General features: G+C 46.0%; 1 protein-coding gene across 1 annotated transcript in view; it reads left to right on the top strand.

Annotated features, from left to right (window-relative positions):
• Nucleotides 1-16,730, top strand: part of SHISA9 (shisa family member 9) — a 459,802-nt gene that overhangs the window by 343,125 nt on the left and 99,947 nt on the right.

Here is a 16,730-nt window from a genome sequence, read left to right as displayed (position 1 = left end):
AATGCCACAGCAGAAAGAACCTTGACGCATGCAATCACATTAAGGTTGACTTTAGTGCATCAGTAATGCAGAGATGGGGATGAGAGTATGGACAGCAGTGTCAAAGAGTGCATGAAATGTGCTTGGTAGAAAATTAAGTAGTTCAACCAGTGGAACATTGGAGAAGTCTTAATATGGATGTTCTGCAAGTCCAGATAATTCAGTAGTACAGAACCTGAGAGGAAAGCCAGCCAGGAGCCTCCAGATGTGATCTTAATTGGCATTTGGGTTCATAAAAAATATAAGGGTGGATATTTTCAAGTTCTTAAGGATTTTGAAACTAAAAGCTTTCTTTGGGGAAAATTAATTAGAACATAGTTCTTTTTCTACCAACTTGTTTCAACCTGTTTCATGCATTGTGCCCTTGGGTCCAGTGCCTCTCTCCATTCGAGTATTTGAAAATAAATTAATGCAGGATCTAGAGAAACTTTCCTATTCTAAATTTTCTATTATTCCACTAGATTCCCACTGATGAATCATGTATGCAGAACACATAGGGGTTGTATAATTAATAAATATTCCATTTCCCTCTGCACCATTTTGTTTTTTGTCCTTTGCACATGGGCATCATAGTCCACATTACCAGTCTGAATCTCTCTCTCTCTGTCTCTCTCTCTCACACACAGAGAGAGCTTTTCTTGAGCAGGAATGCACAGGAACACAGTTCTGGCTGGCTTTGCATCAGGGGATGTGGCCTAATATGCAAATGAGTTCCTGCTGGGCTTTTCCTACAAAACACCCCCCCCCTCACATGCACACACACATACACGTGTTTTAGCAAGTAGTGCTTAAGCTTCTTCTGGTAGGTATTATTCCTATAATTAGGTAACTAAATTTAGAGGATAATTGTGGCAGATTTCACAAGCACTTCCTTGCAGGCCGCCCAGACCAGCGAGTGTAATTCATGCCCTAGAATTAATGCAGCCGGAGGTGCCACTTGACAAGACCTCACAACCTGACCTCCCGATTCTTTCTTAACAACCAGCAATCTGTCCCTGGAAGGGATCAGCCAAGTTCAACCGCTCAACTCTCCTCAGGTCTAAATAGCATCAACTTCCATACTCAGGGAGATGCTTATCCTATTAAGAGAATCATTTTCCTAATTTATTCTTGGTTACTAAATTCCTAATTATATAATTAGGCATGGGGGGGGGGGTTGTTGCTGTCTCTGTATATGGTAACTATAGGCTTACAGGGTTAGCTGTTTTTTGTCTTTAGTTTTGAGAAAAGTGTGAGAAAAGATTAGAAGACAACTTTAGGGAGAGAGGATGTGCCATGGTTATATACCAAGCTGCGGAGTGTCAGACGTATCAAACTCAATCTGCTTCCATACTGTATGTGCGTTCTCAATAAATGGATTAATTGTTTAAAAACAACATGGTCCTGCTTTGCTTGAAGTTCCACGTCTTGACATGGAGTCCTGTGAGCAAGAATTCCACTTTGTGAGCTACTGGCATTAAAGTTGTGAGCAACCGCATAAATTAGTTTGTTTTGGGGCCACTTTTCCTGAGCTAAGACAAAAATGTGTGAGCTGGCTCACACTTACACTTCTCAACTAGCGCTAGGTTCCTATCAGGTAAGGCTGAGCCAAAATCCCTCCAATTTCACCACAAAAATGTGTGAGCCAGAGACTAAAAAACTGTGAACTGGCTCACACTGACTCAGCTTAGAGGGAACACTGGTTATACCCAGGGCGTTGGGTTTTTTTTAGCAGGAAAGCATAGGAACGCAGTTGCAGCTGGCTCGGTTTCAGGGGGTGTGGCCTAATATGCAAATGAGTCCCTGCTGGGCTTTTTCTACAAAGAAAAAGCCCTGGTTATACCTGTCTCCCTAAAGTGAGATATGTGGCTGAGTTTGATGTAGTGATTAAGAGCAGCTGACTCTGATCTGGAGAGCCGGGTTTGATTCCGCACTCCTTCACATGCAGCCAGCTGCTGTGACCTTGGGTCAGTCACAAATTTTCCCAGAACTGTTCTTTCAAGAGCAGTTCTCTCAGAGCTCTCTGAGCACCACCTACCTCACAGGGTGTCTGTTGTGGGGAGAAGAAGGGAAGGTGATTGTAAGCCACCCTGAGACTTCGAGTGAAGGGCAGAGAATAAATACAATCTCTTCTTTTCCTCTTGATCCACCAGCTCCATTCAGTAGGGCTCACTCTGAAGAGTCTTCAGATAGCACCTTCCTACTCTTTTGGGGCATGACAGTTGCAGTTAATCTTTGCAGAGAATCAAGTTGTTCCACAGAGTGTACATTGTCACATGAACAAAAATTCATCTTTAAAAGGAGCATAATCTCTAAGATACTCCTTCTGGACTTTAAAAAAAAAATTCTTGCAAAGTTTTGTATTGTATCATCTTGTAAGTCTTGTCCTTGAGAAGCATTGCATTGGACTTAATTCCTTTAAAATGAGCAGAAAGTGGGGAAATGGTTGGTTATCCATTCACGCACGTCTTTCTGCTCGATAGGGAAGACTTCTCAACTAGCGCTACATTCCTATCAGGTAAGGCTGAGCCGAAATCCCTCCAATTTCACCACTTTGTTGGTAGCCACTGAAACCCCCTTCCTCTTTTTATCAATGGTTTATTTTTAATGGATGTCCTAAAAAGATATAATATAGTGGGCTCAATGCAGAGAGGAGATGTGGGGTGTTATTACACTGACAGTTTGTGACTCTCTATCACCGCATTGGAAACTCACCTTTTACATTACCTAACGTTCTCACAACTGTTTTGCATCGTTGCTTCCCGAAGCATCTACATTTGTTTCAGCGAGATGCGTCCTGGCACTGCTGTTGCAACGTTTTCCTCAAAACTAGTTTTGATCTGGTCATTTCTCTACAGACATTTCAAGCTTGTATTGTAGAAGTTTTCATGCCTTTTAAAAGATACCTCCAAAAGCCACCACAAGGTGCAGTTATCTGCATGAGAACTGACAGCACTTGAAATTTTTACATATCATTGCTTGCCTCATCTAGTGATTTAAATTTGCATTGTTTTTGCAGTGTTGACACCATTTCCAAGCAATTGTATACATTTAATTAAGCACTGGTATTCCGTCTGCCCTCTGATCAGAGACACCATCCCCCCAAAATTGAAACGCTTAAATGCCGAGGACGCGGCTTCCACTCGAGCGACGGACCGAGTGCTTTCCATGGCAGCACTAGGACTCTCCCAATATATCCCCCCAGAGCTGGCTCTTCGCCACCTTTCAGTACTGCTATATGCAGATGACGTGGTACTATTATCTAGAACACCTATTGGGTTGTGGAGGGCATTAGACAGCTTTGTTAAGTATTGTGAAAACGAACGTTTGGTAATAAATTTTGAAAAAAACAAAAGTGATGGCATTTGGTAAAAAAGCCAAGAAGAGGTATTGGACTATGAAAGGGGAGAAAATAGAACAAGTAACAAAATTTACTTATTTGGGAATGGTAATTCAGGATACAGGCGCCTATACTGAACATTGTAATATGAGGGTGGAGAAAGCTGAGAAAACAATGTACGCTATCCTGAGATTTTTTCGTTCCAAGGGGGGCTTTTATGTTCCTGCAGCACTGAAACTGTTCCAATATAAAGTTTTAACACAACTGCTCTATGGTATTAACCTGGGCATCTCGGCTAAAAAATTACAGGCTCTTGAAAAAGTGCAATCTAAATTTCTCCGTAACATCTTGCAGCTCCCACCAGGTGTGCCAAATGCCCTTTTGCGACTAGAAACTGGGCAAATGAGAATTGAGGCCAGAATTATGTTGTCTTCGGCATACCAATGGCTAAGAATCTATACAAACAAAAAAGGCCTCTTTCCTCTAATAATTCAAGACCTCTATAGGCCAAGGTGGCTGCAATTGGTTGAAAGCAATTTGGAAAGTATAGGATTCTCACTTGAAAACCTCTTGACGCAGAGTAATGCCAAAGCAAAAAGTATTATCAAACAAAGAATCTGTGATATAGAGAGACAAAGGGATCTAGAACAGGCCCCTTCTTCCTTGGCGTCTACTGAGACCAAATATGTTATGAGGATGGCCAAGTACTTTTCTTATTTGGAGGTACCAGCTCACAGAAGAGCCTTTACATTGGCTCGATGCGCAGTCATGCCCTCAAAAGTGTTAGAAGGGAAATATAGAAAAGTTCCATATGAAGATCGACGCTGTTCTTGTTCTATGGGAGAGTTGGAGTCGATGATTCATATGTTTTTTCGATGCCCATTCCACCAAGCATATAGGGACAGGTTTGTTTCCCCGTTTGGAGTCAAACCAATAGTAGATGCGGACAGGGCGTGTTTGGAGAAACTTTTGGTGGATGCAAGTCCATCTATCTCTAGACAGATAGCTAAATTCTGCCATTACCTTGTGAAGTTCCATACTAAGAAACAAGGAATTGTAGGTTTTATATGATCTGTTTGAATTTTAGGTTATAAACGATTTTATATATTCGGATTTAAAGGATTTTATATTAATTTGAACTGATTCAGGATTTTAAAATTGGTTAAATTATATTTTAGTTATCCCCGACCTGTATAGGTGCGGAAAAGTTTTAAGTATTTTATTGTATTTTATGTATTTTAGGAGGGGTTTTACATGATGTGTTATAATTTTTATATTGGTCTATGACTGTAATAAAAAGTTCATTCATATATCACAGCGCCCACACACCGGTCTGGGCACACACTAGACCTGATCTTTGCGGCGGGAGTTGTAGTGGATCAGATTTCTGCTGAGGCAGTGCCATGGTCTGACCACCAGGCCTCGAAGGCTCGTGTGGACATACCACCCCTTTCCCATTTAGGTGGTGAGCAAGTTTTAGCTCGCCCGTGTAGCCAGATAGACCCTTTGCGGCTTCAAATGGCCATGCGGGATCCCTGGCCCTCTGGTGACTCGCTGGATGAGCTAGTGGAGATTTGGAACAACCAACTCTCCACGGCCATCGATGAGATCGCTCCCTGACATCCTCTTCCTCCTCGTTCACGATCTGCTCCATGGTATACCATGGAGTTGCGATCAATGAAACAGCGATTAAGACGACTAGAGAGACGATGGCAACGTACTCGCGATGAAGCTACGAGAACATCCTATAGGTCATTTATGTGGACCTATGAGATGGCAGTTCAGCCTGCAAAAAAGACCTATTTTGCATCCAGAATTGCATCTGCGACCTCACGCCCAGCACAATTGTTTAGTATAATTCTGTCACTAACAACTCTATCACCGGGTAAACAAAATATTAGAGAATTGGAAATAGGCTGTGAGGCTTTTGCGAGTTTTTTCGCAGATAAGGTCTCATCGATCCGATGCGACCTTCCCGCCATAGTTGATACAGTAAAAGAACTTGGGGCACTGAGCACGTCTTCTGGTCCAATTTTGGCTTCTTTCAGCCCACTCAGCCTGGAGGAAGTCGACAGGATCCTTTTGGCTGTATGCCCTACGACTTGTAGGTTGGATCCGTGCCCAGACGTGGCTACGTGACCCACTACAAGGTATTGTCAACAGATCCCTGGTAGAAGGAATCTTTCCCACACCTCTTAAAGAGGCAGTGGTCCGTCCCCTCTTAAAAAAACCATCTGCAGATCCGGTCATATTGGCAAATTATCGGCCGGTATCAAACCTTCCCTTTTTGGGTAAGGTTATAGAGCGGGCGGTGGCAACTCAGCTACAGGGATTCCCGGAGGACACTTCCGCACTGGATCCATTCCAGTCCGGCTTTTGACCAGGTCACGGGACGGAGACAGTTCTGGTCGCTCTCATAGATGACTTCATGTGACATATGGATCGGGGCGGCTCAGCGGTGCTATTGTTATTAGATCTGTCAGCTGATTTTGATATGGTTGACCATCAGCTACTGACTAGCTGCCTTGCTGATGTGGGGATTCAGGGGTCCACCTTACAGTGGTTGACCTCCTTTCTCCAAAATTGGGGACAAAGGGTGGTGATAGGGGAGGAAGCATCCCAGAGGCACTCTCTCAGTTGTGGGGTGCCACAGGGAGCAGTCCTATCCCCAATGCTATTTAATATCTATATGCGCCCCCTTGCCCAGATTGTCAGGAGGTATGGACTGGGTTGTCATCAATATGCAGATGACACCCAGCTCTATCTATTGATGGGCGGCCAGTCCGAATGTACCCCGGAAAATCTAGACCTGGCCCTTCAAGCCGTGGCTTCGTGGCTCAGGTTGAGTCGACTGAAATTGAATCCGACGAAGACGGAGGTTCTCTATCTGAGCCGGGGTGGTCCGGGGGGAGGGGTTCATCTGCCGGCTCTTGACGGGGTGCTATTAATACCGGCCCCTAAGGTCAGGAGCTTGGGCATGCTCCTTGAGTCCTCCCTTACAATGGAGGCCCAGATAGCAGCCACAGTTAGATCCGCCTTTTTCCACCTTCGGTGGGCATGGCAGCTGGCCCCGTTCCTGGAGCACAACGACTTAGCAATGGTGATCCGTGCTACAGTCACCTCAAGAATAGATCACTGTAACGCTCTCTACATGGGGCTACCCTTGATGCTAACCCGGAGACTACAGCTAGTGCAGAACGCTGCGGCGCAGCTGTTAATGAGACTCCCTCGATGGGAGCACATTCAGCCGGTGCTGAAAGAGCTGCACTGGCTTCCTGTTGTGTTCCGAGTTCGTTTCAAGGTGTTGGTGTTGACCTTTAAAGCCCTTTATGGTCAGGGACCTGTCTATCTGCGGGACCGCCTTTCTCCGCATATTCCCCAGAGAGCACTGCGTTCAGGGATGAAAAATCTATTGTCCATCCCTGGACCAAAAGAAGCCAGGTTGCGTACAACACGAGCCAGGGCCTTCTCGGTGACAGCGCCAGAACTCTGGAACGCTCTCCCGGAGGCCACAAGGGCCCTGCGGAATTTGTCTACAATTCGCAGGGCCTGTAAGACCGAATTGTTCCGACAGGCCTTCGACATTTAACCGAGAGAGAGCTGCCACTGGACATCATAAAGAGCACCATGCAGAGTACCGATGGTCACCATCGAACTTTCAGAACTGCTAGACTGTACTGTATTAATACAGCACCATGAAATGTTTTAAATAATTTAAATATGTAATTATGTTTTATATGTTTTATTGGTTTTTAATGTGATGTTGTGAGCCGCCCTGAGTCCGCTTGCGGAGAGGGCGGGATACAAGCTTAACGTAATAATAATAATAATAATAATAATAATAATAATAATAATAATAATAATAATAATAATAATAATAATAATAATAATAATAGGAAAATAATTAAAGCGGAACAGTGGCAGGCGATTTGAAGACTCTAAAACTCTGGACCAAACTGAATGTAAAAACACCCGTGGTTGCAGTGATCATAGCTCTCTTTATTAGTTACAGCATGGTAATGGGTAAACTACAAGACTGCTTATCTGGGTCAGCGGGGCCAGCTATATATAGTTCAAGGTTCCCGCACTAGGACACCATTGGGTCATTCGAAACCAGCAGGGGCCTGGGATTGGACAAGGGCAGCACGGATTTGGATCCTACTTGCCCATTGTTCCTCAGTCCCCAAACTCAGTCCTATAGGCTCCAAAGAACCAGGCAGGAGCACAGGTAATTGCAACATTAGTCCTCATTCGCAACAAAAGAAGAGCAAAACATTTGACCACACATCAGAAGAAGCTGAGCAGTTGTGCTTTCAGCCACTTTAAGGTGCCATCATTATTTTTTCTTAGCAAAAAAGCCAGAGTGCAGGCAGAAAGCACTACATTCACTGCAGCCCTAATGGTGTCTTCAAATAGCAGCTTCCTATTCATTCAGGATTCAGGTAGCCGGCTCCAGGTTGACTCAGCCTTCCATCCTTCCAAGGTCGGTAAAATGAGGACCCAGCTTGCTGGGGGGAAAGTGTGGATGACTGGGGAAGGCAATGGCAAACCACTCCATAAAAAGTCTGACGTGAAAACATTGTGAAAGCGACGTTGCCCCAGAGTCGGAAATGACTGATGCTTGCACAGGGGACCTTTCCTTTTCTATTCATTCGGGACATTAGGGTGTTTTGACTTCTGGTGTTGTCATGTGGTTAAATCTCTACAAGCCAACATGATGAAGCCAAGACAGGAGGAGGAGGAGGAGGAGAAGTGAGTTTTGTACCCCCGCTCTTCTCTGTGCAAAGGAATCTCAGGCTGGAATCACATATACTAAGTCAGAGGTGTTGAATTCATTTGTTAGGAGGGCCAGATCTGACATAAATGAGACTTTGTCAAGCTGGGCCATGTGTGTCATGAAATGTAATGCCAGGTAGCAGAGATATAAACTTTATAAAAGACACAGACAAAGACAATTAAAGATTTTGTGTCTCTCCGGTGTGATCGAAGGAACTGGGCAAAGGAAGCTGTGGCTCTTTCCATCCATCCCCAGGGGATAGAGGAGGGGGTAGAGCTTCAGCCAATAGAAGAAAAAATGGCTTGGCTCAGTAGCTTTGCTGTGCGATTGAGAGAGCCTGGCAAAGCAAGCTCTCCCTCCTCCCCTTCCTCCGCAAGGGAGGAGCCTAAGCCAATGGAGAAAGTAGAGGCTTTGCTCTGTCGCTCCTGTATGATTGAGTAAGCCTGGCAAAGCAAGCTGTGATGCAGAAGGAAGCAAGAGAGAGGGAGAAGAAAGAAGTCTTGCTTGTGGGTCTCATTAGGAGCCCTCTGGGGGCCTGATCTGGCCCTGGGCCGCATGTTTGACACTCCTGGTGTAGTCTGTGTAGATAAGGATCCAGTCTAGGGTTGGGATCCTGATGGAGGCAGAAAGCACTCCATTCACTGCAACCCTAATGGTGTCTTCAAATAGCAGCTTCCTACTCATTTGTGGCATTAGGTTGTTTTGACTCCTGGTGTTGTCATGTGGTTTAATCTCTACAAACCAACATGATGAAGCCAAGACAGCATCTTTAATTCCAGTGTTTTCTGGTTAAATTATAAGGGAGGGGGAAGGGATGGTGCACAGTGGCAAGCACAATTGTATTTGAATTTTTGGGCCCATCTTCATAAGCAGCAGCAGCAGCAGCATGATACGTTTAGCAACTGGCTGTAGAGAGGGAAGCAGAAGCCTTTACATTCCAGAGTTGTGACTGTTCTGATAAAATTAAAGCTTGTCAGATTTTTCAGACACTGAGGCTTGTCTTCCCAGGTCGCCTTTGCTCTGCTCCAAGACAGTTCCAGACATCACTTTTTTTAAAAAAGCACACAGAAGGAAATACATTTCTGGGAAGGCTTTTTGACATGTACTTTTCTCTAACAAAGATTCATGATAGTCTTGTCGGTTTCCCGAGCTCGTGGAATCAGAACAGCTCAATTGCTGGAGGAAAGATTAGGCTTTGGGGGAGTGGGCAGGAGGAAGACATTTCAAAGCTTCACAGAGGTGGGTTTGTGTGTTGTGTGTCAAGAAGATGCCGGTTTGTTGTTCAGTGTTTTGAAAGAGAGCCATCAGAAACGAAGAGGCTGCCCCTCTGTTGCCAGGTCTTCGTTTGCAAACATTTCACCTTGCTCTTCTTGCTACCATGAAATCATCCAATATGAGTAAATGTGGATAACGGATCTAGTGCAGGCAGGCTAACAATGCATTTGACTGGTTTTGCTTCAATGTAATCTGCCCTGAGCCCTTTTGGGAAAGGGCAGAATATAAATTTACCAAAATAAATAAATAAAAGAATTTAGAAGCTGATTTTTTTAAAAAAAAGCTCACACTTTGTTATCCTCTATGCCAGAGGTGTCAAACTCATTTGTTACGAGGGCCGGATCGGACATAAATGAGACCTTGTTGGGACAGGCCATGTGTGTCATAAAATACAATGCCAGGTAAACCAGGGGTGGAATTCTAGCAGGAGCTCCTTTGCATATTAGGCCACACACCCCTGATGTAGCAATCCTCCGAGAGCTTACTAGGCTCTTTTTTGTAAGCTTTTGGAGGATTGGCTACATTAGGGTGTGTGGCCTAATATGCAAAGGAGCTCCTGCTAGAATTCCACCCCTCCAGGTAGCAGAAAATAAGCTTTATAAAGGACACAGACAAACACAGAGAATTTCAAAAAAAACAACAACCCTAAAATAAAACATGCTTAAAATATTAGCACTCTTGCAATATTCTGGTCAGTGTCAAAGGGAGCTCTTCCCCCCTTTCTCTCCAAGAGAAGAGCCTCAGCCAATGGAGAAAATAGAGGTTTTTCCTCTGTAATTCTTGGGTAATTGAAAAATCCCAGCAAAGCAAGCTGTAACACAGAAAGAAGCAGGAGATGGGGCAAAGGAAGCAGACTTGCTTGTGGACCTGATAGGAGCCCTCCAGGGGCCTGATCCGGCCCATAGGCTGCACGTTTGACACGCCTGCTTTATGGATTTAATTATGGGAAGCAAATGGTCATCATTTTGTTTTATATTCATTTGCATTTTGGTCTCTGGTTTTGTTCCTCCATATCTTCTTGTACTGATGGTTTATTTATAGTTGTATAGTTGAAATGAGGAAGGTCTTTGCCCAGGGTGGAATTCTAGCAGAAGCTCCTTTGCATATTAGGCCACACACCCCTGATGTAGCCAATCCTCAAAGAGTTTACAAAGCTGCTTCAGGGTTGGCTGCTTCAGGGGTGTGTGGCCTAATATGCAAAGGAGCTCCTGCTAGAATTCCACCCCTGGTCTTTGCCATCTAGTCCAACCCCCTGCTCAATTCAGATTAAAGCATCCCCTAGAGATGTTGCTTAAAGGCCTCCAATGAGGGATGAAACCCTTTCCCAGCACAATTACTTTAGTGCAGGGGTGGGGAACCTTTTTTCTGCCAAGGGCCATATGGATATTTATAACATCATTCGCGGGCCATACAAATTAACAATTTATAAAAACAGTGCTCTGCCAAGAGAGAACGATTCAGGCCAGCAAAATTAATACAAACAATTGTTTTTCTATTTGAAGTCATGTGGAGAGAACCTAATCTGGCACACACACACACATACACACCCGGCCCACTGTAGAAAAAGCCCAGCAGGAACTCAGTAGCATATTAGACCACATCACCTAATATTAGCATATGAGGTCACACACTCATTAGCATATTAGGCCACACCATCTGGGATAATCAGGTGCAAACTGAACGGTGACAGCAACTTTTCCAGGCCCTGCAGCAATTCTGGCTGGCCAGCCAGGCCCCAGGGAGGCTGCTGCACAGTACATCTGGGCCCTGTGATCCCTGCCTGGCCCCAGGGAGGCTGCTGCACTGTACATCTGGGCCCTGTGATCCCTGCCTGGCCCTGGGGAGACTGCTGCACAGCGTGGCTGGGCCCCACGATCCTCGTTGGCCAGCCAGGCCCCAGGGAGGCTGCCATGTGGCTCGGTTCGGTCCAGCAATCCCCGAGGGCCACACCAAGTGACCTCGAGGGCCCTCTGGACAGAGGCTCCCCACCCCTGCTTTAGTTGTTGAGCTGCTCTTGTCATTAGGAAGTCTCTTGTAAAGTTCAACTGAAACCTACCTATCAGTTACTTAAGGCTGTAAGATCTAGCTGTGCCCTTTGGAGGAGCACGGAACAAGTCTTTGCCCTCTTCTATGTGACAGCTCTTCAGGCATTTAAAGAATAGAGTCACTCAATCTTCTTTTCTTCAACCTAAACATAGCCAGTTCTTTGACATTTCTTTGCAGGACTTCTTTTCCAAGAAAAAAAAACCCACTCTCCCTGTCGTTCTTGCCCTCCTATTAACCTTTTCTGATTTGTCTCGGTCTTTCTTGAGGCGTGCCATTTGTATTGTATGTGCACACCATGGGGTTTGCTGTTCAGATTATATGATATTAATGAGTGTACAGCCTACATCCTTGATGCCTACGATGTCTATAGAATATATGAAGATGATTTATTAATGCACAAGTGACACAAAAATGTGTTCATTTTACAGGAAAGTTTTGGTACAAAACAAACCCCGCCCCCCCCAAAAAAATTACACCAAGAATAAAGAATCATATGTTCCATGGGAATGAAGGAAGAACTAAAACAAATCGAAGTGGGGATTTTTGGATTGAAAAATTCAGGATAACCCCAACATCTAACCCTTTGTTGCCACAAAGGGTTGACCCCGCCCCGCCCCCCCTTCTCTTGCTCCCTTTCCAACAACCTCAGCAACTGCTTTTGTGGTGAGTTACATAGGGGACTGTTTCTCGAGAAAGGAAAATAGGAGGTTGCAATCAGAAGATACATCAGAGCACCCCTGTAGAGCAGGGATGACAAACATGTGGCCCATGGGCTGGATCAGGCCAATGGAGGGCTCCTATCAGGCCCGCAAGCAAGTTTGCTTCCTTTGCCCTCTCTCTTGCTGATTTCTGTGTCACAGCTTGCTTTGCCAGGATTTCTCAATTGCACAGGAACTACAGAGCAAAGCCTCTATTTTCTCCATTGGCTGAGGCTCCTCTCTTGGGGAGAAAGAGGGGGAGGGAGATCTTGCTTTGATACTGACCACAATATTGCAAGAGTGCTAATACTTTAAGCATATTTTATTTTAGGTTTTTTAAAAAAACAAAATTAATTGTGTTTCTCCTTTTATAAATGTTGCTTATGTGGACTTTATGGTTCATGTGTGGCACAGAGTGGTAAAGCTGCAGTACTGCAGTCATACTCTCTACTCACGACCTGAGTTCGATCCCAGAAGAAGCTGGGTTCAGGTAGCCAGCTCCAGGTTGACTCAGCCTTCCATCCTTCCGAGGTTGGTAAAATTAGTCCCCAGCTTGCTGGGAGGAAAGTGTAGATGACTGGGGAAGGCAATGGCAAACCACCCCGTAAAAAGTCTGCCGTGAAAACGTGAAAGCAGCGTCACCCCAGAATCGGAAACAACTGGTGCTTGCACTGGGGACTACCTTTACCTAGTCCCTGCCTGGCTCATTGGAGCCTTTAGAACTGAGCTTGGGAACTGGGAACAATGGGAAGCAGGATCCAAATCCCTGCTCGCCTGGTCCCATCACCAGCCCCCTGCTGCTTCAAATGGCCCAATGACGTTCTAGCGTGGGAACTTGGTAGTGTATATAGTTGGCCCCATTGGTCCAGTTTAGCAGTCTTAGTCTGCTTATTACTATGCTGTAATCAGAATAAAGAGCTTTGATTCACTGCTACCAAGTCTACTCATGCATCGAACTCACTATTTAACAACAAAGTTTATATCTCCTCTACCTGGCATTATAATTTATGACACATATGGCCCGGCCGAACAAGGTCTCATTTATATCCAATCCAGCCCTCATAACAAATGAGTTCAACACCCCTGCTATAGAGCTTGGGTTGTACTTTCAACTGTTACTGTAATCTGGGAAGGCTGTATGCAAAGGTCTTTAACTTTTCTTGTTATCCCTGCTACAGCTCACACAATGCATCCTCCAGGGTACGTGTGTTTACTTGCTTATTTACAGGGCTTGTTTTGTAGCAGGAACTCCTTTTAAGGTTTCCAAGTCCCCTGCTGGAGGGGGACTTCGCAAGTGACATCATTGCACCAGCGACATCACATGCCAGCCACTCTAGGAATGTCCAGGGAAACTCTATCGTACCGTAGAGTTTCCCTCCCAAGTTGCTAGAGCATCTGGGAAAACAATAGAGTTTTCCCAGACGTTCCTAGAGTGGCTGCTGCACGATGTTGCTGCTGTGATGACATCCCTTGCAAGTGACATAATCGCACTGCTGACGTTGGGAGGGGATCGCCTCCCGGCCTGGGAGCTTGGCCTAACTCCTTTGCATTTTAGTCCAGACACCCCTGATGTAGCCAATCCTCCAAGAGCTTACAGGGCCTACTGTAAGCTCCAGGAGGATTGGCTACAGCAGGGGTGTGTGGCCTAATATGCAAAGGAATTCCTGCTGCAATAAAAGCCCTGCAGTTAATTTAAAATATTTATATCCTGCTTTCCACAAGGGCTTGTATGAAGGTTATGAAGGAGATTCTATAGTTTAATTCTGCCCTGAGCTTTCAATTGATTTAAGGTTTATTCATTCAATGTCCAGGAGCTGTGAACTTTTAATAATTTTTTTTCAAATCAGCAAAGTACAGAACATGGTCAATTTATTTATTTAAACAATGCATTAACCTCCTAGGAAACAAATCTGCCTTTAAAAAGCACCTAGAGAGAATTTAAAAGCCAGTTTGGTGTAGTGGCTAGGTGCATGGGGGAACCGGGTTTGATTCCCCACTTGTCCACATGCAGCAAGCTGGTGTGACTTTGGGTCAGTTATAACTCCGTCAGAACTGTTCTCTCAACAGCAGTTCTCAAAAGAGCTCTCTCTGTCCCACCTACCTCACAGGGTGTCTGTTGTAGGTAGGATTGCCAAGTCCAATTCAAGAAATATCTGGGGACTTTGGGGGTGGAGCCAGGAGACATCGGGGCAGAGCCAGGAACAAAGCTGTGACAAGCATAATTGAACTCCAAGGGAGTTCTAGACATCACATTTAAAGGGACTGCACACCTTTTTAAATGTCTTCCTTTCATAGGAAATAATGAAGGATGGGGGCACCTTTTTGGGGGGCTCATAGAATTGGACCCCATGGTCCAATCATTTTGAAACTTGGGGGATACTTTGGGGAGAGTCACTAGATACTATACTGAAATTTTGGTGCCTCTACCTCAAAAAACAGGGCCCCAAGAGCCCCCGAAACCTCCAGATCAATTCCCCATTATACCCTATGAGAATCGATCTCCACATAGAGAATAATGAAGTACTCAGCAGACTCCCCCCCCCCCCATTTCTGGCAACACTGAAGGGGGACTGGCCTCTCTACTCACGAGTTGCTGCCAACTTCTTCCAAGTAACACAGACACCCCATCCCAAGAGGAAGCCTTTCAATCAGCGACTGAAGCCTCCGGAGGTAGAAACGCACATGGTCCTCTGGGGGCGGAGCTCCCCCCCCCTCCACCAGCCAGACTCCCTGAGGAAACGCCTGTGGCAGCCGGGGAAGATGCAAGGACCAGCATGCACCTCGCGAAGGGAGGCCAAACTGGAGCGAATAGCAGGCCGGCGGTGGGCGGGTCTTTGTGACCCGGAGGAAAGGAGAAGCCTAAAGCCTGCAAGGGAGGAAGGCAGGCAGGGAAAGAGACACCGAGCCGTTTCCCCACCCCACCCCCCGGTACCACATTTTTGGAGAGCGGGGGATGAGGCTGCTAATCCAGGGGTCCCCCGGAAGGGCGGGGGGGTTGGAAAGCCTAGTTGTAGGGAGAGGAAGGGAAAGGCAGGCCAGCCCTGCCACTAGGCAAACTAGGAAATTGCCTAGGGTGCCTGCGCCAGGGCATTCCATCTACAGCCTGTGGCTAATAGCTGCTGATGAACCTTTGCTCCATGTGTTGATCCAATCCCCTCTTGAAGCTGGCTATGCTTGCAGCCGCGACCACCTCCTGTGACAGTGAATTCCATCTGTTAATCACCCTTTGGAGGAAGTACTTCTTCACCCAAAGGGTGATTTACAAATGGAATTCACTGCCACAGAGGTGGCGGCAGCTACAAGCATAGCTTCAAGAGGCTATTGGAGAAGCATATGGAGCAGAGGTCTATCAGTGGTATTAGCCACAGACTATAGATGGAACTCTCTGTCTAGGGCAGTGATGCTCTGTCTTCTTGGTGATGGGGGGGCAGCAGTGGGAGGGCTTCTGGTGAACTGGCCCCACTGATGGACTTCCTGATGGCACCTGGGGGCTTTTTTGGCCACTTTGTGACACAGAGTGGAGGCCTGGATGGGCCATTGGCCTGATCCAACATGGTTTCTCTTATGTTCTTAGCCTTCTGGGGGCATCGAACTGGCAGCCCCCCAGGTAACTCAGTGACCTGGGCTATCCAGGTCAGGGAGCAATTTCAGGGAGCAATGTTGTGCTTTTCATTCCCCCCCCCCCCCAATTCATCTGTTGTTGAAAACTGGTCATCAGTGTGCGCGGGGCGGGGGGGGGGGGCGGGCACCAGAAGTTAGCCTTGCCTGGGGTGCCAAATAGTTTAACACCAGCCCCGGGGAAAGGAGATTATAAACTGCTCTGAGATTCCTAGTGAAGGGCAGAGCGTAGATCCAATTCTACTTCCTCCTCCTCCTCTTTAACAGATTGATTGATTAAACAAACAGAGGAGATTCCAAGGCTGCATCTTGGGCAGATTCTGAAGCCTGTGGCTATAAGGCTGTGAGCAGCAACCTAAGATCCCTTTAGCTCATACGAAAAGCCTTGTATATTTGCTTTTAACTACCTGCAGGCGGGAGGGAGACAAACACTCATCTGGACATTCTGTAGCCTGCAAGATGTTCCCCCAAATGCCTTTCTGTAGATATGGAGCCTCTAGCCATGGCCAGGCTTTCAGTACCTGTGGGCACGAAGGAAGCAAATGCTCAATTTGATGTTCTGTCACTGGCAAGATGTCCCCAATATCCTCCGAAAGGATTATGGAATTGACAAAGCACTTTATTTTAGCATTAGGTAGGGCATGTTTTTACAGCACAGGGAACAACTTTCAACAGTTTAAAGTGTGGGGGGGGGGAGGATGGTCAGTGAAATGATGGGGGGGGTCTCTGTGCTTTGAGGAAAGAGCTTTGCTCATGAAGGAATGAGAAAGTCACTTTGCTGGGGGGTTAATCGCTGTGAGGCAGGGGTTGTTTTGTAGAAAAATAGGTGGTGGGGCTCATTAGCATAACTCATTAGCATATGCCACCACCACCACCACCACCACAGCCAAAAGCAACCTAATGCAAGAAAGGAGAACCCTGGTTGAGCAAGGCCTGCTTGGGCTAGCTAGAAATCCAG

Source organism: Heteronotia binoei, chromosome 20, assembly GCF_032191835.1.
Source record: "Heteronotia binoei isolate CCM8104 ecotype False Entrance Well chromosome 20, APGP_CSIRO_Hbin_v1, whole genome shotgun sequence".
NCBI classification, from domain to species: Eukaryota; Metazoa; Chordata; class Lepidosauria; order Squamata; family Gekkonidae; genus Heteronotia; species Heteronotia binoei.
This window is presented reverse-complemented; position numbering and strand designations above follow the sequence as displayed.